This window comes from Apodemus sylvaticus, chromosome 6, assembly GCF_947179515.1.
Source record: "Apodemus sylvaticus chromosome 6, mApoSyl1.1, whole genome shotgun sequence".
NCBI lineage: Eukaryota > Metazoa > Chordata > Mammalia > Rodentia > Muridae > Apodemus > Apodemus sylvaticus.
In genome coordinates this window covers 45,862,159-45,883,904 of record NC_067477.1, presented here as the reverse complement: position 1 = coordinate 45,883,904, position 21,746 = coordinate 45,862,159, and the positions used below count along the sequence as shown (strand labels likewise).

Below are 21,746 nucleotides of genomic sequence, written 5' to 3'. Positions count from 1 at the left end.
AGTCCCTAGGGACACTCACTGTCACATGCTGCTGGTTACAGGCACCCTAGCGGTGCTGACGGTGGATTTTATTTGTATTCCCGATAAGCCTAGGTTTGTGTTTGATGTCCATTTATATAGCTTTCTGGGGAGATAACTATTCAGATCCTTCACACATTTAAAAACAGGTTGTCTTTTTATTGAATTTTAGGGTTTTGTGTGTGTGTCTGTGTGTGTCTGTGTGTGTGTGTGTGTCTGTGTGTGTGTCTGTGTGTGTTACATTTCTCCCATTCTTTGGGGCCTCCCATCTCTTTCTCCCTGCACCCCTCCCGCCCCCACACCCCACAGGGTCTCACCATGTAGTCCTGGCTATCCTGGAACTCATTGTGTAGACCAGGCTGGCCTTGACCTCAAGAGATCAGCCTGCTCCTGCCTCCCGAGTGCTGGGATTTTTGTTTGTTTGTTTGTTTTTCTAGACAGGGTTTCTCTGTATAGCCCTGGCTGTCCTGGAAATCACTCTGTAGACCAGGCTGGCCTCGAACTCAGAAATCTGCCTGCCTCTGTCTCCCAGAGTGCTGGGATTACAGGCATGCGCCACTACCACCCGGCCTTTTTTTCCTTTTTTAAATATTTGTTTATTTTATATACATGTGTACACTGTGGATGTTTACAAACACACCAGAAGAGGGCGTCAGATCCCATTATAGATGGTTGTGAGCCATCATGTGGTTACTGGGACTTGAACTCAGGCCCACTGGAAAAGCAGTCAGTGTTCTTAACTGCTGAGCCATCTCTCCAGCCCCTCTTTCTTGTTTTAAGACAAAGTCTCACTCTGGAGTCCAGGCTGGAGTCTCTATGTGGTCCCGACTGCCAGGACCAAGATGCCGGGCAAGTTTATTTTCAGTCTTAGTCACAGGACCTCATGTGTGTCCCCGGAGCAGTCCTCTGCTGAGCTTGCAACCCTAGACCTTCACTCTTCCAATACAAAAAGTTTAAGACCGTGAAGTTTATTATTCTGTTCCTCTTGTTGTATGTGACACACTTTTGCTTGTTTTCTGTGGTGCAGGGCTTCAAACTCAGAGTCCTGTCCACACTAGCCTCTGCTAAAACGCAACCTGCAACCCCGACAGCGCAGATTTCAGAGTGTAGTAGGGTCTCCTTTGAGAAGGATTTCTTCCACGTTTGGGGATGAAGTTCTGTCAGTAGCAGCAAGCCATGACTCCTCCTCACAGCCAGGGAACAGTCCCGGGGTGGGGCGGGGTGGGGCAGGGGGGGGAGGGGTATCTATCCTTTCTGTTAACTACCTTCCCTTTCCCGATGTTCAAAATGGAGCAGCAGAAATGACAATTTAGAAATGTCCTTTATTGTGAAAACGCAATGGCCTTGGTATCTGGGACCTGAAACTTTCATGCCAGGTTTGACAGTGAGCGTTCTGGAGGGAAGGGATGAGAAACCCTGCCTCAGCTCCCCGGGAGTCATCTTGACTCTGGTTGTTTGGTTTTCTCACCCATAAACTAGGGGGACACCTCCATTCACCCTTCCAAGTGGAGGGGCAGTGAAGATGAATTAATTTGTATTTGTTAGACACTCTGAGACCTCAGATTAAAGGCATTACTGAAGCTCAAGGTGTTATTATAATAATAAATGATTTAATAGCAGGGTGAGGCCGCTCGCTGAAGCAAGAACTGGTGGGAAGGCAGAAAGGCTCAAAGCTGAGAAGGGGGCTGCGGCTCGAGACCCTGGGCCAGACACCGGCTCTCAGGCTTGGAGGCAGGAAACTGATTTTTCACAAACCCTTGGTTATTTCGTCTGGCTTCAGCACGGCCTTATCGAATGCTTCCTACAAGTTCTGCATGGTAAGATTACAATCTTTTCAGGAAACGAGCATATACATTAAAGCAATTAGAACAACTGGAGGCTTTAGAATTAGGCTCAGGATGGACTCTAACAAGTGTCTAGACGGAAGTGGAGAAAGAGCTGGCTGGCTAAATGCAGTTTTCCCTGTGGGTAGGTAGAGACTCCCAGCTCTACCAACCCACCAGCTGTGCGACCAAGCCTCAGTTTCTCTTTCTGTAACCGCAATTGTTCTTGTAAAACTCTCAAAGGTTAACACAGTAAACACTCCAGTGTCGCCCCCTCAGACTACACCTTGATGTGATTGATCTTGGCCAGACTGCTCTGTCCTCAGAGCCTCAGTATTCTTCCTTGTGAAATGGGAATAAGGGTATTCCTGCCTTAGTGGTTATAAAGTGCGGTGAACTTGGTAGCTATTCCCTAAATGTTACTATCGACATTTTTTTTTTCTTTCCTGGTTAAGGAGCGGGGTGTGCATTTAAAAGTTTAAATCTCGGGGTGGGGGTTGAGGGACGTCTTTGGAAGTTGGGACTTTAAGGTCAGTAGGAAAGGACTGGTAAGATTTAAGAGTAGGGAAGAAACCAGAAACCCAGAAAGCACAAGGCGGGAAGGAGTGGGACGTTTCTCTTTCCCATCCCATCCAGGAGTTTGATCTTTCTTTCGTCCCTTCCCGGTAATCCTGTTTCTCACCAGTGCGGTCCTCTAGCCTGACGCTCTTCAAGCCTAACTTGCGGACTAAGGAATGTGGCCCTTACTTTTTGGCCGTCCAGGAGAACCGCCTCCCTAATCTTCACTCTTCCCAGATATCCCGTTTCAAAGTCACCTGAAAGCCATTTCCTCTCGCTTTGCCCCGCCCCTCCCCGTAAATCGCTAGGTGCTTGCTTTTCCCTGGAGCAGCATTTTTTTTTTTTGAGGGTAGTGGTGGGGGAGGGGATTTTATAAGCCATTTGGGGTTTTCACTTGTCTACACCTGGCCGTCTCAATGCTGAGTTACTGGGGTCGGTGCTCCATTCCTGTTCCCGGAATCTGGTGCCATCGTTTAACCCAGGAGTCCTACTTCACGGTAGGTGTTGGGGACAGCATCTAACACTACCTTCCTAAGTTCTTTACCAATTAAAGATTTATGCTTAGTGGGGTGTAGTAGCGCACACCTATAATTCCAGCACTCCGGAGGATCACCCAAGAGTTCTGGGCTAGCTTGGGCTACAAAGTGTGGGCCTGTCTCAAATCAAACAATAATTAGGGCGTGGTGCACACCAGTAATCCCAACACTCGGAAGATTGAAATCCTGCTTCCAAAAAAAAAAAAAACAAAAAAAAACCCTAACTGGTCTGTATTCTATGTTCTTGTGTTACACTCCCCCAGTTTTCTCATCCCCTAATTCCCCAGTGCATGCCTTTTGTTGATAGCCAGGTCACACTCAAAACTGTTATTCAGTTTCCTCAATCTGTTTTTCTCACTAACAGTCCCGCTGAGCGCCCCACCCCGCCCCAAGTTAAGCGCTTCTTATCTCTTTCTCCTCTGAAGGTAAGATTTTACTACTGTAAAGGGCTACCGAGACCTAGTTTCGGTGAGGAATTCGAGACGAGCCTTTCTGACTCAGCGGTCGTGGTGACCTGCTCCAGTAGGACCAGGACGTCCTTGTCATCTAGACCGGCGTTTCTCCTGGGAAAGTCCAGGTGGCTGGGCTCGGAGACCTCTCTAGTCCGAACCCAGTCTGGAGGTTTTGGCTGCGTGAGATCAGGGCGGTGACACTAGAGTAACTCCACCACGTGCGTCTTTGGATCCTAGAGTTCCAAGTGGCAAGGGGAGGCGGCCAGCGGGACCTGCACGGCGGGCCACGGACGTTAATCATTAGCCACTGCGGCCGCTGCCTACAGCCGGAGCCCCAGCTCGCTGGCTCCGCCGCGAAGGTTCCCTGGGCCCCCCCAGAGCCGCCAATTGCTGGATCGCCGCCGCGAGCGCAGTCTCCACCCACTGGAAACATTCCTGGTCCGCCCCTCCCTGGCTCCCTCCCTCCCTCCCTCCCTCCCTCCCTCCCTCCCGCCGCAGCCTGGACTCCGTTCGGCCGCAACTTCCTGCTGGGTGCTGGGGAGCCGCGCGCTTTTGGGGGTCCCTCGGAGTCTGGTGCTCGCAGCGGGCGGAGGTTGGGACCGCGGGGCGGCCAGCCGTGGGCGGGAGCGGCCGGCGGCCTTAGCCGCTTCCGAGAGCGACTTTCAAACTCGAGCCCGCTTCGCGGCGCCACCTGGGCAGCTCCGCGCGCCTGGCGCGTCGCGAGCCGGCGGGGCGGCCACCGCTTGGTGAGTGTCCCCAGGTTTGCCCCTTTCCCTTTGCCCATGCTCGACTGGCAGAGTGGCGGCGTTCTGCGGAGACCCCAGGCTAGCCCTCTGTGGGATGAGGACCTAGCCCAGGGCTGCCTCGGACGCACTCGGGGGAGGTTAGAGAGCGGGAAGGTCGTAAGGGGAGTCACTTTTTGTCCCCACCCCGGAAACCAAAGTAGCTTAGGCTTCGCAGAGTTTGAAATCCGGGCAGCTCTCGACGTACCCGCCACCCCTTGTGTGCACCGACGCCCGTGGGCTAGTGCTTGCCTGAGACTGTGGGCTCTTCTAGAAGGACTCGCCTCTCGTCCCGCCAGCCCAGGAGTGCGCAGGCACTCAGTCTGTTCCGGGTTGGTGCCACACGTTGTTTCTGGGAATCTCAGCTGCCTGTCTAGGCGGATTAGAGTGGGTGTCAGAAGCCAAGTGTGCAGGAGCTGCAAACCTAAAGCCCCCTGACGCTGCTCCTAACAGCCTCTCCCTCCCCTCCGTCAACTGGTTTGGTTATTTGCACCCTTCTCTCAGACGTTGGATTTGGGAAGCTTCAAGCTTCAGTCGTCCTAGATGCGCCTTCTGTGGCAGGCAACGTTTTATTCCGGAGCTACTTTTGAAAACAAAGAGAAAAAAAAAAAAACCGGAACAAGCAGTGTGATGGCAGGAGGGTGGAGAAAGCTGCAATTGGGGTGGTACTGAGAGTTGGGTTAGAGTATCTAGAGTCACTAAATTCTTGGTAGATTAAGGGCTGTTTAAGGTTGCTGACCGGCTCTCCTCCCTCCCCTGCCCACCTCCCCCCCAAGCAATCTACCAGCACTCAGCACCTTACAGAGAACCCTAGTCTTAGGTTCCCAGTCTTCCAAGCTGTGCTTGTTCACGAGTGCATTCCAGTCACAATTAACCCTTCAGAAATAATTACTGTGGAGTATAATCACAGCCTGAGAGTGGAGAAGATGCTCCCTGCTGTGCCTGGCCTTCCCGAGAGAGTTCCTTCCCAGTCCCTCCTTTGCTAAACTGGAATCTTGCGCCATAGATGGTCAGCATAAAACCTAGGGACTAAATCCCAGAAAGTCAACTATGGTGCTACTGTCAGCCCTTATGGTTCTGGGCTCACCGGATGGCTCACAGACCAGACCCCATCTCTCGTTTGTAGACATACTGCCAACATGCCTGCTCACCTCCTCGGGGCCCACTTTCCGGACTTTCCACATGGTGCTGCCGATCAGGACTGAAGCAGGGCCCCCTCTGACCCCTCCACTTAGTCTGGGCTGATAAGGTGGGCAGTCTGCTTGAGAGCGGACTTGGGGCTTTTCTATTGACTTTTACCAGAGGTGGCCTGGCCAGGAGAGTGGGAAGACCACTGGGCTGAGTCCGACAGGATTTTTTGCTAGAGATTTAATGCTGGCTCTATTGCACCACATCAAAGATCGATCAGGTCTGAGGCTTTCTTCCTATATGACTGGCCTGAGGCCAGATCTCATCCTCTCCCCAACTCACTTATCTTTTCTGACTCGGTTCCCATGCAGAGTAGCTGTTTTTCTTTATAGGGGATGTGGTAACAGTAAGGGGCATGAGAAGAATTCTATAAACTCCTATTAAAAAGAAAAGCTGTGTAGTCGTTAGCTCTTAAGTGTTTGCTGGGTATACCCCATGTGTGACCCAGGAGATGGTGGACACCAGGAGCAGTTTGCTCTGGCTTGTAATATCTTAATCCTAGAGTAAACATTGGCTTTACCAAACCCACTGCTATCTCAGGGTCACCGTGTTTACGCTAGAACCGGCCAAAGGCCATGGGCTGGGAGATGACCAGACCTGGAGGGGAGGAAGGTGTGGGCCCTGCATGCAGGTCTTGCCCTTTCCTGAGACTGGAGGTTGCCACAGGCTGTGACAGGTCCGGAAGGGTTAATTGTGAAGCTGCTCTCTGTTGTGTTGTGGGTGGAGAGGACTGTGGTGATGGGAGGTACTGTCTTTGCAGCTGCACTGAGGGCTGACTTCAGTCCAGCCATCCCGGGCTGTTCTCCGGCCCAGGCCACTGCCCTGTCCCGCCTCTCTGGCCAGCTGCATGTCCACAGCCTTTGTTCATGTGCTGAAGCCCTCCCCACTCATTACCCTCCTTCCCCAGTTTCTAGAAGCCCTCAAGACAGTGTTTGGCATTACTACGGACAGTAGGAAAGCTCTGGTGGCGTCCAAGGGACCTGGCAGGCCTCCCATAGGCCCCTGGGGCACACTCTGTTTCTTTTCTCATCCTTCCTCTCCTCCTTCCTACATCCATGCATCTTAGATGCATTTCATTTATTCATCCGTTTTTATCTAGCATCTTCTATGTATGAATACCAGGCACCGGGGGACACGGCAGTGATTGGAATACAGTTTTTAGCAATTGTTGACCTGGTGGAGTGGAATTCTACTGGGGGAAGTAGGCAGAAAACCCGATGGGCCATTGAAAGCCTGCATTTAAAGTTATCAGGAAGGTCGGTGTGAACTGCTGAGGAAGGGAGAAGGTGGCAGCAGGCCCCTAAGGGAGGGACGTTGGAGTTGATCGGGAGATATTTTCTTTGAGCTCTGGATCCTTTGCAACCCGGGCCAGCCTCCCTATGCGATCCTTAGAAACAGGGCTTGGAGTTGCACAGACCTAGGTTTAAAGCTCAACGTGGCAACTTCCTAGCCCTGCAGCCATTTGTTGACTAAACTCCTTTATGTCTGTAAAGTGGAGTGAGTCATCCAGCCTATCACATGTGGCCTTCATTGTGAGAGTGACCGAAGAGATAACACACCTACAGTGCTTAGCATCCCTACCGAGCTGTGTGTGCCTACAGAGGCAGCAGTGGCTAACCTGTCAGTGCTGGCTAGGACTCTGGACTAGAAGCGTTTGAAGAAGCATTGCTGGGAAGGAGTGGGAATCCAAAAGGAGGATCCCCAGGAGGCTTCTGTCTGTCTGGTAGTGAGTGAGCCTCTCTGTGCTACCCTGGATGGTGGCTGCTTAGGGATGCAGGACTCCCAGATGTGTGCTGGGCACTGTCTCTCAGATGGACAGGGTGACCTAGGGCTTTGGAATTCCCCTGCTTCCAGTCAGTTGGTGAATCACACCTTTGTGTTTAGCTTCTTTTCTTAGCCCCATCGATCTGTCCACCCCTCCGCACCTTCATCCTCCGCGTGGATTTGTTTTACTAGGCAGGGTGGGGGTAAGGAGCACATTGAGATTAAGGGAGTGAGGGGAGAGGGGGACATGGTGAGTGGGCTGTTTAGGGAGAGTCTGATAGAGGGTCCGAGGTACCCTGCAGAGACTTTTAATAAGGGCTCATTCACCAGGGACCAGAATGAATTAAAAATGTGGAGGTCAACTCGTGGGAGTCCTTTTACCATGGGGGTCCCTGAGGGTCAAACTTGTAGGCCGTTAGGCTTGGTGGTTACTACTGAGCTGTTATGTTGGTGCAGAAATTGGTAGAGTCTTGCTGTGTTGTCTAGACCAGCAAAAAATCTCTACTCAGAATTGCAACTGGCTGGATTTTGGACAGTTATAGGCACTCAGAGAGCTCAGGGTCAGGCGTGCGCAAGTCCAAACTGTCTCCGCCCAACCAGTGTGATGGGTCTGTCTCCTCCTCTCTGCTGGAAACCATCAGCCTCCTCCAGAGCAGTTTAATCTAAAATGCTGTTGTCAAAGTTTGTGGTCAGCGGTTTCCTGGGGGCCCTCCTGTGCAGGAAGTGAAAAATGTAAAGTGGAGGCCAGGCCTAGGGAAGTGGTCATTGGCCAGACCACTCCCACAAGGCCTCTGCAAGCACATACATGCATGGGCAGGGCCGCTAGGCTCGCCCTGTGATGAGGGAACTCTTGGAGACTGTCAGTTGGTATACAGCCAGATAGAATCAGGCCTCAGAGGAAGTTAGGAAGAGAGCCCTGTGTAGCCTTGAACATGCTTGTGACATCAGTATTCAAAAGTCAGGAGGAAGAAAACAGGGCCCTTGATCATCTGGTCTAGAGTTGCTAGCTGCTCTTCTGATGTCAGCTATGTGGGGACCAGGATGTCTTGTTAACTGGATCTGAGGAATGTTGGCTTCTTTTCCATCCTTTGAAACAGGATCTGGCTAGACAAAGAGCTCTGGTTTTTTTTCCAGACCATTTTCACCTTACACTTGTAGTGATCTTCGCCTTTGCCTCCCAGGTGCTGAGATTTGTGCCACCACGTTTGGCTCTATTTCCTTTAGAAGCTCTCTGAGGGCAGGAATGGGGCCTTGCTTGTTCTTGTTCTCAGCCAGAGATGGGAATAGTACAAAGTGTGAGCTCCAGGGCAGGACGGGCTGGTGCAAAGGCCCCACCTGGAGGAATCCCAGCCTGGTGGGCTCACCAGCCCTGGAACTGGGAGGAACACACGCACGTGTGGACTCTACACCAGGTGGGCTGTTGCCGTCTGAGAAAACTAAAGGATACCAATATCTTTTTGGTTTTTTTTTTTTTGATTTGGTTTTTTTCAAGACAGGGTTTCTCTGTATAGCCCTGGCTGTCCTGGAACTCACTCTGTAGACCAGGCTGAACTCAGAAATCCGCCTGCCTCTGCCTCCCAGAGTGCTGGGATTACAGGCGTGCACCTCCACCTCCCGGCCAGGATACCAATATCTTGATAGTGCGTTTGGCTGACAATTGGAGAGGATGCTTGTATTTAATGTCACGGTTTAGGAAGACTCCTATTCCATGTGCTGAGCAGCCGCAAGAACCGAACATAGACTGAACAAGGTTCTAGAAGGTACTAGGGATATGTAGTCCTTTTAGAGACATAGCGAGAGTCCTAGGAATTTCTCTAATTATTGCTAGGGTCTGAGTTGAGATGGGAGGAGAAGAATGTAAGATTTTTTTTAAAAATTCCAGGACAGCCAGGACTATACAGAGAAAGCCTGTCTCGAAAAAAACAAATCCAAAAAAAAAAAGGATTTTTTTTAAAAGTCATTTTCTTTTGTGTATTTGGTGTGTGTGCATGCATGCAGGGAGAGAGAGAGAGAGAGAGAGAGAGAGAGAGAGAGAGAGAGAGAGAGAACGTGTATGTGTGTGTTTTCAGAGAACAGCTTACTTCTACCATGTAGGACCCAGGAGTTAACCTGAAGTCATCAGGTGTGGTGGCAAGGTGTGTGAAGTCATCAGTGTGGTTACCCACTGATAGAACTATCTGATAAACACACACACACACACACATACACACACACACACACACACACACATTTTTACTGTTTTTTTTTTTTTTTTTTACTCTTCAACCCAAGAGGATATCCTGTGGTATCTTTGTGGATGAACTGGGCTCTAGGACCTTGAAAAAATTCACATATTTTAAAATCGATTTCACTGTTTTTATCCCAGGCTAACTTGAGACCTCTATGTATGACTGAGGATAACCGTGAGCCTCAGGCCCTTCTCCATTTCCAGAGTGATGGTTGTCAGTGTTCACCAGCCAGGCTGGTGTAAGCAGTGCTGGCTGAGTTAACAGCTCTGGGGCTCCATGCTTTTTAGTTTTGTTTATTTATTTTGTTTTTTGAGATGGAGTGTTTCTATGTAGCCAGGCTGACTTACTTTATTTTGTTTTTAAAAGCTAAACTTAACCCAGGTCCTCGGGAAGAACAGCCAGTGCTCTTAACGCTGAGCCATCTCTCCAGCCCTAAAGGCTAAACTTCTAACCTGCTGCTCTTCCAGAGGACACAGGTTCAATTCCCAGTACCCACATGGCAGTTTACAACTGTCTGTAACTCTACTTCTAGGGGATCTGACACCCTCACAGCAATGTACATAAAATATAAATTAAATAAATTAAAAAAAAAAAACCCAAAAGCAAAAAAAGGAGCTAGAGAGATGGCTCAGTGGTTAAGAGCACTGGCTGTCCTTTCCAGAGGACCAGGGTTTGAGTCCTCCTTGGTGGCTCACAACTGTGTACCCTCCTCCAGCCTCCACAGGCACTGTACACATGTGATGCCCAGATACACATGCAGACAGAACACCCCCATATACATAGGACAAAAGTAAATAAAGCTTTTTAAAAAAAACTCATAGAGTTTACTCTCAAGGCTATGGAGACAGACTCTCTCTCTGTCTCTGTCTCTCTGTCTCTCTCTCTCTGTGTGTGTGTGTGTGTGTATAACAGACTTGAGCAACAGATGACAAATCTTTATTGTAGAGAAAGAGGAACTAGTGTCCTTGCAGTTTCTCTGTAGGTCATTGCTACATCCCCAGTGCCTGGGTATGGTAGGATTCCAATAAATACTTGTCAAATAAGAGCCACACTAGTGTGTGATAAACCTCAGGAGTGGAGTTTTCATGTTCCTTTTTGTTTCTGTCTCTATGGTCTCCAGGCTGGCCTTGAACTCACAATCTTCTCGACATAGCTGCCAAGTGCTGGGATTACAGATGGGAGCCACCCACACCTGGCTTACAAAAATGATCTAATCTTGTCTTCTAAAGTAAATGATCAAGATATAAGATTCTACTTTGTACCTGCACAGGCGAGGCAGTGATGCAGGCAACCTGGTATTCTTGCACCTTGCAAAGTGTAAGGGACCCCAGAGTCCCTGGGATCCATATTCCCAGGACCTCTGCAGTTTATCACTATGCAAATGAGGTCCAAAGAGGACATTAGGGTGTGCTTTTAGATTTGAATATGTGTCCCATGATATCCTATAACACCGCTCCCAGCTGCTTGGCAGCCTCCCTAAAAATATTACTCATCTGCCCATCGCCAAGAAAGGCATATAGCCAGAGGTTGAGATGCCACAGCAACCCCCCACCCCCCACCCCCGAGCCTGTTTATTTAACATCTCCTTATAACCTGTGTCTTACGGCTGAGCCCATTACAGATGGGTAGCAGTAAGTGAGGAAGCCGGAATAGAAAGGGAGACAATCCTGGAGTGGTAAGTTGGCAAGGAAAACATGCTGAAACAGAAACACCCGGAAAAGCCAGTCCTGAGCCAGTCCTGGCGGAAGGGCCCGGGGTCATTTGTTTGCAGGGAATGGTGTGACACGCCTTCCTTCCACCTGGCTCCTTGGAGGGATGATGGACGCCTGGCCAGCAGCCGCGACCCTGACGCATGAAGAAAAGGCTAAATTATGCTCCCTTAACTGGGTTTAGGGAAGCAAGGACGCGTGAAACATAACTTTAAATATTCCCAGTCAGATTGGCTGGAATCATAAGAGAGAGGTGATCATTGGTTAGTGAGCTCACAGATCTTCAAGGTCTGGTAAATTGCCCAGTGTCTCTGTGCCGACACTTAGCAAAGATAACATTTGAACTTCCCTTACCCTTTAAAAAGAATTTTTTTTTTTGGGTGGGTCTGGAAATGAGCCCAGGGTCTTCTGCGTGCTGGGAAAGCTCCCCACCTCAGCCACACCCTTGCTCAGGATTTGAACTTCCTAAGGACTCCAGAGCGCGTGCTCTCTGCCCTCTCCCAGAGGGTTTGGAACCTCAAGCGTGGACGAGTCTCTGTGGTGTCCTGGGGCGTCTGGAGCCCAGGTTTGGCTTACAGTAGACTTGGGCTGGCTCCTCACTTCATTGAGTTCAGTGAAAACCGATGGCCAGGTACCCTGGGGGTTGCTCCCTCTCAGGACAAGAGTGCTTTCCATGCATCTTTCTCACCAGCTAGCATTTTGAAGGCCAGAAAATGACAGGGAGGAACTGCTATCTCAACATCCCGCAGGAATTCGCTTCTTGGGTTAGCTTCTGGGCTCTGCCGCAGATGCTGAATGAACTGTTGGGTCTTGGTGTCTAGTGATCCAGAATGCTAAGTTTTTGTGCGTGTTTCTCTCATTTCTTATAGAAGTAAAATGTTCTGGTTTACACACCCCACCTCCCTCCCCACGCCCTGCCCCCCGCCCCCCATTATATTTCCATTTTAAAGTTACCTGGAATGTACTTTCTGGTTGCTGGATTTTGGCCCTGGCAGTACATGAACGAGCTTTGGCATACATATTGATGCTCGAGCCTCACTCTGGGTCACAGTCATGGTCACAGAATGCTCCAGGAGCCTTGTATGTGCCCGTGGCTAACCTTGTAAGACGGAGATGATTTAATTCCCCCCCCCCAAGAACACTAGCCAATTTTCCCCCACTCCCCCATTGAGCGGTCTATGTTTCCCTACTGGCTTGTCTTTAATGTTTTTCTTTCCTTATTATTTTGTTTCCTTGAGATGTATTTTATATATATATATATTAAAAGTTACCCATACATGGTGTATTGCTCATTTATTTTATTTATATTTACAGCTGCAGATTTGTGCAACCATGGCTATCTAATTTCATAACATTTTTTTTATTCCCTCCCCCTTCTCCAAGTGAAGCCCATTCGCATTAGCGGTCATTTCCCATGTCACCAGCCCCAGCTCCATCCAGGCAGCTCCTGAAGTGCTGCCTGCTCCCCTGGGGTTACCTATTCTGGACATGTACAAATGGATTTATATACTGTCTTTCCGATTGGCTTCCTTACCGCACTTAACCTCTGGTTTCCGGCTTATCAGTGTCTCCTAGGGTGTTCCATGTGGTAGAACGCAAGTCATTTTTTATTGCTGAATAGTTGGGCACCATGGGGATATATTACATTTTGCTCATTGTCCACCAGCTGATGGACATTTCTGTTTGAGCTCTTTAGTGTTATGAGTAATGCTGTTGGTTGGGGCCATAGCTCAGTGGTAAAATACTTGTTTAGATGCGCAAGGTCCTAGGTTTGACCCCCACCTCCCCCGGCATTGCCAATAAGTAAATACATTTTAGAAGTGGATATTGCTGCTGTGAACATTAGATTATGTACGCTATAAGCATCTTGGTGTGGATATATGTTAATGATTTACTTAAGAATAGGATTGTTGGATCATATGGTAATCCCGTGTTTAATTAAAAAAAATCTTTGTGTATAAATGTGTGTGTGTGTGTCTATGTGTGCGTGTATGTCTATATGTGCATGTTCATGTGGGTGAGTGTGTGGAGGTCAGAGGACAACTTTGGATGTGGGTCCCTATCTTTGACCTTGCTTGAGAAAGGGTCCCTTAGTCTCTGCACTGCACGCTGAACTAGCTGGCCTGGGAGTTCCTAGAGATTCCCCTGCCTCTGCCTCCCAGTGGCCTGACCCCACCAATAAAACTGAACTATCGTATATGATTACTTGCACTGACTATAGATGTGCAGAATTATTTCTGTGCTCTCAGTTCTGTGCTCTCGACTGCACTCTCTCACGGGAGCCAGCACGGTGCAGGCCGGGTGCCCGTGCTGTCAAGGGGCAGGGACGGGAAGCAATCTGCAGATGAGCACTGCCAACAAAGAGAACTGCCATTTTTAACGGCGGTAAGCGCTCAATGCGGATAGACTACGGATGACTGTCTGCTCATTTGACATTCCTTAATTTCTTTCAATAGTGTTTTAGTTTCTTGTGCCTTTTTTCTTTTTCTTTTGTATTTTTATTATTTATTTTTGAGACAGGGTCTGTCCACATAGCTCTGGCTATCCTGGAACTTAATGTGGATCAGGATGGCACTGAACTCACAGAAATTCTCCAGAGGTATGCACCTACACCTAGCCTTTCTTGCTTGCCTTTAAAAAAACAAAAACATTGATTTATGGGGCTAGAACATTGGCTTAGGGGTTAAGAGCCCTGGCTGCTCTTCCAGAGGTCCTGAGTTCAATTCCCACACTTACATGGTGGTACATACTATGACTGTTGTCCTGTGGGATCCAGTGCCCTCTTCTGGTGTGCATACATGTAGATACAGCACTGTACAATAAAGTGCATACATTAAAAATCTGAAAAAAACTATGTATGTATGTATGTATGTATGTATACATGTATGTTCCTATTGGGGTGCCTGAGGTCAGAGGACAACCTGCAGTTCACTCCTTTCACTGTAGGGTGCAGGGGACTGAACTCAGATGCTCACCTGTGTACAGCAGCAAGTGATTTATCTGCTGAGTCACCTCATTACTCCAGGTTGTCTTTTTAATTATGTTTTTTTAGATTTTTCATCATCATTATTACTATTGTATAGGAACAGATCTCATTTTTTAATGTGTGTGTGTGTGTTGGGGGAAGGTGTGTATGCTCACACTGTGGCCTGCATGTGGAGTTCTGAAGATCACCACCAGGGGTTGGTTCTTCTGGAGCTATGTGGCTCTCAGGTCAACAGGTTTGGTAGAAAAAATGCATGAGCCATCTTGCTAGCCTCTTGCAATTTTTGCATTGATTTTTTTTCTCTTCGTGGGATGCAGAGAGGCAGGTGCGGGGCTTCAAAGCAAGACATTAGGAAAATCTGTAGGAAAATCTGTGCTTACCTGCGGCGCGTGGGGTCGGGCTTGTCAGTGAGCGGAAGTGGATGGTTGAGGTGGGGTAGAGGGGAAGGTTGGGAGGCCTTGCCTGTTTGGCTGTCTCTTACCCTGTTATGTCTCACCTCCCCGACGCCTCACCCTGCTCTCTTCTAAGTTCCCATCCCCCCATTTTTCTTTTTTTTTTCTTCTTCTGCAGGGCACTTAGCACTATCCTGAAATGTACTGTATATTTACTGGTGTGGCTGTTTTCCCTGCTGCCACCTAAATTCAGCAAGAAGAGGCAAGATCTCATTCAAGCTGCTGGCTGCTCTGTCCCTAGCACCTAGCCTGTAATTTATACTGAGATCAAACCTGAGTGTCCCTCTGCCTCTCCTGGGTGGTAAGCATCGGGGGATGGGGGATGGGGGGATGGGGGATGGGGGATGGGGGACGGGAACTGGACCCTGGGTCTCACACGTGCCAGGTTAGCAGTCAGCTACTGGGAAGTTGCTCCAGCTTCCGGTCTGTAGAATCGCTACGACCAGGCAGTGGATAGGTGAGCTGCACCCCATCCCCCCATTCCCATGCCTACATCAGTGTCTCTGCCAGGAGGACACCTCCTTTCTCTCACTACAGTCACCCACAAAGTACCATCTGTGTCCACATCACCCACACACTCATCTACATCAAGCCTTCTTCTGGCAAGTCCTCACACAGCTGTCAGCACAACTGACAGGACCCGGAGAACACTAAGGTTAGCCAAACCTCTGGAAGCCCCGGACTTGGTGCCAGAGGTTGTAAGTGTATTGTCTGGACACTCACAGAAGCAGTTGGAGATTCTTGTACCTCCCTGAGTGCTGTGTGCAGATTACTACCCCGCAACCCCGGAGTGTGTGGGCAGAAGAACTCCACTGTGTATTTGCCCCCAGCTGTCTTCTGCTGGTCTCACAAGTGGTCTCTTTCTGGAAGCATCTATGGGTCAGTTATAGATGACTCCGTTTGGGCCTCTTTCTGAGGTTGTCACGCTGTGTGGGAACTTTTCCCCGGCAAAATGTTAGCTTTTAAAAAGAGCAACAAAAAAGGAGGTATCCCATGAGGGAATGTGGATTCCTTTCTGGCTCCTTCTAGTCTCCTGAGTCCTGTGTGTGAGGAGGGGGGTGGGGGGTGTTGCTTGTGAATGAATTGCACAGGGATCCTGGATTCCAGCAAACCCTGCCTCCCCACCTCCCTAGCTGCATGGCTTTGAGTGGAGGAGTGTTGGGAAATTACATCGTGAATGTGTCAGAGCGGTGCCTGGTACACCCTTGTAAAATGTTGCCTGAGATCTTAGTTTGCTATCTGGGAACAGCTTGTACCTCAGTTTTCGTGACCGTAAAAGCACGGATAATTCTGCTATCCACCTGTGTCCTTCCTACCCTCCAACATGCAGCCTTGAGGACAGAGGGTTAATTGCCTCAGGCTTCGAGGGCCTGAGTGGGGGAAGGTGCCCCATAAATGGAGTATTGTTGCGCTGTGGACTGATCTGGCTTTGTTCGAGTCTTCAGTGTTTGACTTCCTGCACTTAGTACCCCGTGTGCTTAATCTCTGGAGATATTTGTGGTCCTCAGCTGCAAGGTGCTTACCTCCTGGGGCTGTGGCCCAGGTCCTCACCCCCCAGGAGCATGCTAAGTTCTGCTGGGAAGCTGCATTTTCATGGTTAAGGCCCCCCAGCCATCAGGAATGAGAGAAATGCAGCAAGTATGACCCACACGCGGAACTGGTTCTGAATAGGACGTTTATTGAAGAGGTTTCAGCAGGAGGCAGCGGGCGCTTTAATTCCCGAGGTTGTTGGTGGCCCTTTGCTGCGTGCCCAGCCCGAGCCTGTTAACCACTGGACTGCCGAACTCCGGGGAGAATGCAGCTTCCCAGCCCCTGGCCACCTTCCCAGGGCTGCTCTCTGTGTTGGGATGGGAGCCCTTTTGAGGAAAGCGGTAGGTAGCCTCTGGGACCCGGCCAAGGGTGTCTGAGTGGGGTGCAGTTGGGACTCTGTGAACTCTGGGACTCTTAAGTCTTGCCTGGCAACCTCTGGGGCACGTGAGCAGCCACAGGCTTGTGGCACAAGGCTTTAGAGTCTGCCCTGGACGTTCCGAAATGGAGGGCCACATCTGGCTCAGTGTAGAAAAGTGACTTTCCCTGGGTGCTTCCAGTAGGCTTGGCCATGTGACTGGCAGACAGTCTGGTGGCTTTTGGAGTGGGGACTTCAGAGGTCTTCTCTCAACATTCACTGATGGGTGGCTAGAGAAGGTCCTGGGTGATCACGCTGTCCCCATACCCACATATATGCATACATACATACGCATGCATAATGGGAAAACATAATCTATCACTTCTTCCCCAAGTGTCCTTTTCCCAGAATCCACAGAGGGTGGTGATGGTGGTTGTTTTAGATGAAATCAAGCGGCACCATTGGTAGGGGAGGTGACAAGTGGGTCCCGGATACCCTAATGGGTGCCAGGCCAGGTGGAGCGGGCACCTACCATCTGTGTAGCTCTTGGCGGCAGGTGCAGGGAGCCGGGGCCAGATCCCCTGCTCGGACTTCACTGCTTCTTTCTCTTGTGTATCGAGGCCACCCTCTTCAGGGAGTGGACTGCCGTCGGAGCTGCCAGGCCCCGTGCACTGTGTAGCCTCTGAGGTTTGGTTAACCGGTGAGGGAACTGTCGAAATTCTGGTCTTTGTGTGCTCTTACTGAGGGAGAAGTTTCCTCTCTCTGCTGGAAACTGGTTGGATGAGTTTCCTGAGGCCTCTGACTGAGGCCTCTTAGCCAGGGAGTGAGGGACTGGGGGAGGGGAGCAGGTGTTGTGGGTGGAGTCCCTCTCAGAGCTGCCGCGCTGCAGGGTGAGGTGCTGGATTTGAAGATCTGGCTCTCTGTGAGGATTTACACTTGTGTGCAAATCCCTAAGGTCTGCTTTGGAAAAGCCCCTTCCCTAACGTCTGGGCTAGGATCCTAAGGCCCTGATGGAAGCCCCGGCAGGGGCTGGGGTGGGTTGTGGAGAGGCCAGGGAGGAGGGAGATGGTGGTTTAACTACATCAGTCCGGGAGGGAGCTTCTCTTGTACGTTTGTTCCTGGAGGCTCCTGCTTAGAATTAGGAAGGAGCCAAGACTGTGGGAGATAGCCTGCTGGAGCCTCACCCCCACTTCTGACAAGTGTGGGAAAGAAAGGTAAAAGATGGGGGGGGGGGTGTCCCTTTGATGTTAAGATCCATATAGACCCTTCTCCAGCCCGGGTGAGAGCTACAGGTCCCCTACACCTAGAGCGAGATTCCCCTCCAGCTAAGCCTGGAACCTCAGTGGTACCTGTTGGGTAACAGCCTCAGGCCAGCATTAGGCTGTTTCGGTGATAACCTCTTACAGTCTCTTTCTACCCTACCCCTGTCTTGTGAAGGGTCGCCCCTTTGAGAAAGGTGGCCTATAGCCCAGGCTGGACACACACTCCCTATGTAGCCAAGGATAGCTATGAACTTCCAGTCTTTTGTTCCCACCTGGTTTTCTGTGGTCCGAGGTATCAAACCCAGACTTTCCTTCCAGGCAAGTACTGTTGCATCTGGGCTGTATCCTAGCCCTTCTTCCTGCTTTTCTGAAATACCTAATTTACACATTGCTTCGTGTCCCCTTGATTTGGGGAGGGGGTGGATAACGCATCTTCCCTCAGTGGAGTCGGAGTTGGTCTTTCTTTCTTTCTTTCTTTCTTTCTTTCTTTCTTTCTTTCTTTCTTTCTTTCTTTCTTTCTTTCTTTCTTTCTTTCTTTCTTCCTTCCTTCCTTCCTTCCTTCCTTCCTTCCTTCCTCTCTTCCTTCCTTCCTTTCTCTTTTTCTTTTTCTTTTCCCGAGACAGGGTTTCTCTGTAGCCCTGGCTGTCCTGGAACTCACTCCGTAGACCAGACTGGTCTTGAACTCAGAAATGCACCTGCCTCTGCCTCCCAGAGTGCTGGGATTACAGGCCTGCGCCACCACTGCCTGGCAGTCTTACTCCTTTCTAGTGAGTGATCTTTAGGGTGCTTTCCTCCCAACCCCCACACCACTCCTTTTATTCTAGAAATTTGCTGTGGAAGGTCTGTAGATCCTGGGTCTTACCTTCTTTTCAAACACTTCTTGGCCCTGTGGGCACCTGAGCTCAGTCTGATTCTCAAGTGGTGCCTTTTAGGAGGCATTCTCCTGTCTCATCTCCTGGAGCCTGTTTCCACCTTCGGTTGCTTGTTCTTCCAGACCTGCCCTGGTTGTCCTTTCCCACAAAACAGTTCAGGTGCTCCTGGACCTTGCTGTCCCAGCTGCCCAGATGCTCTCCCTTTAAAGGGAGCCCAGCTTTGCTGACTCCTTTGGATCTCATCTGTGCCTGGTTTACTCCTCATTTATGACTCAACCAAAACATCACCTCTTTAACAAAGCTTGCAGGTCCCAGGCGAACTTGCACCTGTCTTAGCCTCTTTTGTTAATTCATTATTGACTTAAGTGCTCGCACTCGGGGCATTGTTACATAGATAATCTGCCTACAAACCTTTTCCCTTCTAGAGTTGAAGTTCCTCAAAGACAGAGACTTCGAGTCACCAATTCTAATGTCCTCAGGGCCTAGCATCATGCTCAGAAGTGTCACATCCCTGAGCTGGAGGACTTCCGGAGGTCCTCCCACAGCTCATGATTCCACTCTGGATATCTGAGTTCTGTCTTCACAGGTCAAGGTCTTGAACCCAAGACCTGAAGCAAGCGCTCCCCCCCCCCCCCAGCCATGTCCCCCAACCCGTGCTGCCACTTTAACCCCCTTTTGAGATCACACTCATTTCTCCTAATAGAAGAAGCTCTTGTGAGTCCGGCCTGTGTATGATTCATTGTTATGGCCCCCACAGGGCTGCCACAGTGTCTTTGTGCAGAGTAGGCGCTGAGTAAATGCTTGTTGAGTGAGTGAATTCCCAGGCTAGAAGCTTAGGGATGGCTCGAGTTGTCTGCAAGTGAGAGCAGGCATGGAGGTGTGTCTGATGAGCAGAGATGGGCAGGCCCCTTCAGAGGCGTGCGGACGGCTTAATCACTGTCCTGTTGCTGTGACTAAGGCACCTTGACCAAGGCAGCTCACAGTAGGAGGCATTTAGTTGGGGGCTTATGTTTTCAGAGTGTGAGCCCGTGCCCATATGGAGGGAAGCGTGGCAGTAAGCAAGCCGGCAGGCAAGGCGCGGTGGTAGGAGCTGGGAGTTTACATCTAATTAATAAGCTGGAAGCAGAGAGGGAGGGATGGAAGGAGGGAGGGGGGTAGAGGAGAGAGAGGGAGTCTGGGCCTGGTGTGAGTTCTGAACTCACCACCCACCTCCAGAGACAGACCTCTTCCAACAAGGCCACACCTTTTTTGGGGGGGTGGGGGGTGGCGGTTTCAAGACAGGGTTTCTCTGTGTAGCCCTGGCTGCCCTGGAACTCACTCTGTAGGCCAGGCTGGCCTCAAACTCAGAAATCCACCTGCCTCTGCTTCCCGAGTGCTGGGATTAATGGTGTGCACCCCCGCCCCCAGCCAAGGCCACACCTCTTAATCCTAAACAAATCCACCAACTGGGAATCAAGCATTCTGTTATCTGAGCCTGTAAGGGGCCATTCTCTTCAAAACCACTACAGCAGGCTACTGTCCTGGGCGCTTGTATTCTTCTGCCTTTTCCTGTTTGATACTCCCTGTGACTTAGGCGCTCAGGGTTCTTCCTGGCTGCTGTCTATTGACCATCTGAAGCCAGTCCAGCCTCAGAACCCAAGGACTAGTGTGAAGGGTGGAGTTTGTTGCTCACTTATTTGTGCTTTCGCTGCCACCGTGCTTTGACTGTCTTTTCCCCTGGGCTCCCGGCTCCCCCCCAGTTCCGCTTCCCCGCTGGCTTACCTGCCCTATGGAGTGAATGCTGAGGAATGTGTCCTGCTGTGCTCACAGTGGGGCCCTTCCTGGCTTTTCTCGCTTTTCTGGTGTGAGTTTCAGTTGAGCTGCTCTTGTGAGACTGAGAGAGATCATGGTCTGAACTGTGTTGGAACCCTAGAAGATGGGATACACACTGGTTTAGTGGGTAGGGCTAGGATGTGCTGGTTCACCAAGTTTGACTTGAGCCGCCATCATCATCATCATCAACCATTTATTTATTGTGTGCATGTGTGTGCTTGTGTGTGCGACTGTCCTTGTTTATGTGTGTGTGTTTTGTCTGGGTGTGTGAATGCTACACCATGCGATGGTCTCTCCTTCATCTGGCTCCGTGGCAATGCCTTCACGTGCTGAGTTATGATGTGGGATATGGGCGGATACAAATTTAGGTCAGAGTGAGAAGAATATTTCATCGGGGGCTTGTGGAGCAAGTGTTCTCTCTCTGGTTGTTGGTCGGCTTCCTGTATGTGCACGCGCAGGTTACCTGTGCCCTCCAGTCTTGGAGACGGTCTGTGAGGTTATTGTGACCACTTATCTGATGGAGAACTTGAAGCTTAAGGCCACATATCGTTTCAGGAAAGTAAAGATCCACCTGCTTCCAAGCCTGTGGTATGAAGTAGTGCGTTTTAACTTCCGTTGCATGCCCACGTTGTGTCTTCCCTGCCGAGAGCTCTGCAGGCCGGAATAGATTCCCACAGTGCTTCTCCCTGCCTTTGAAGCTCTTTCAGTAACAAATGCTGTAGCCGTGGTTCCTTTCCTCCTGCCGCCAGCTCCCGGGAGGCCTCAAAGCAAGCCGCTCTCCCGCCGCAGTGAGGGTAATGGCCTGGGGAGTTTTCAGAGCTAGGGCTGGGGCTGAGGCTGGGGCCCTAACCTTTGCTGATAAATAGTAGTGGTTGTGAATAAGAAGGGGTGTGTGTGTGTGTGTGTGTGTACACATGTATGTAGAGATTGAACCCAGGACCTAGTGCATTTTAGGTAAGTACCACTTAGCTGTATCCCCAGCACCCATCTACCCCGACACCTTTAAATCTAGAGATGAGGGACTAAGAGAGAGCTCAGATGTGAAAAGCACTGACTTGGGTTCAGTTCCCAGCACCCACAGGGCAGTTCACAGCCGTCTCTAACCCTAGTTCCAGATGATCCAGTGCTATCTTCCTGACTCCGTGGGCACCAGGCACACAAGTGGTGCACAAATATATACGAGGCAAAGCAACCATACACATAAAATCAATACCAAAAAACCAAAGCAAATCGTTTTAAACCTATAGAGGAAAAGCCCCTTCAGCACAGCCTTCTAGAACCTTTACTGCTTCCAAGGCCTTGACTACTTCCTCCTCTGGTACTTTGTATCTTTTTCTGCTTGGTGACAAGATTTGCTAGAAACAATATAGACTCAGCCCAGCTGTGAGCAACCGTATTCACCCTCCTCTGTCCGTATGA

The 21,746-nt window shown here is 50.1% G+C and overlaps 1 protein-coding gene across 8 annotated transcripts in view; it reads left to right on the top strand.

Annotated features, from left to right (window-relative positions):
• Nucleotides 1–3,340: 3,340 nt before the first annotated feature.
• Plekhg3 (pleckstrin homology and RhoGEF domain containing G3) overlaps nucleotides 3,341–21,746 on the top strand; it is a 45,709-nt gene continuing 27,303 nt past the window's right edge. For 3 of the 8 annotated variants that reach the window (XM_052185615.1, XM_052185616.1, XM_052185614.1), the window contains exon 1: nucleotides 3,341–3,360. The gene's annotated coding sequence lies outside the window, so the exon portion shown is untranslated. Of the gene's footprint in view, nucleotides 3,361–3,850; nucleotides 4,134–14,614; nucleotides 14,798–21,746 lie in introns of those variants that run through there. The other 5 variants (XM_052185622.1, XM_052185617.1, XM_052185621.1 and 2 more) reach the window with 3 other exon arrangements.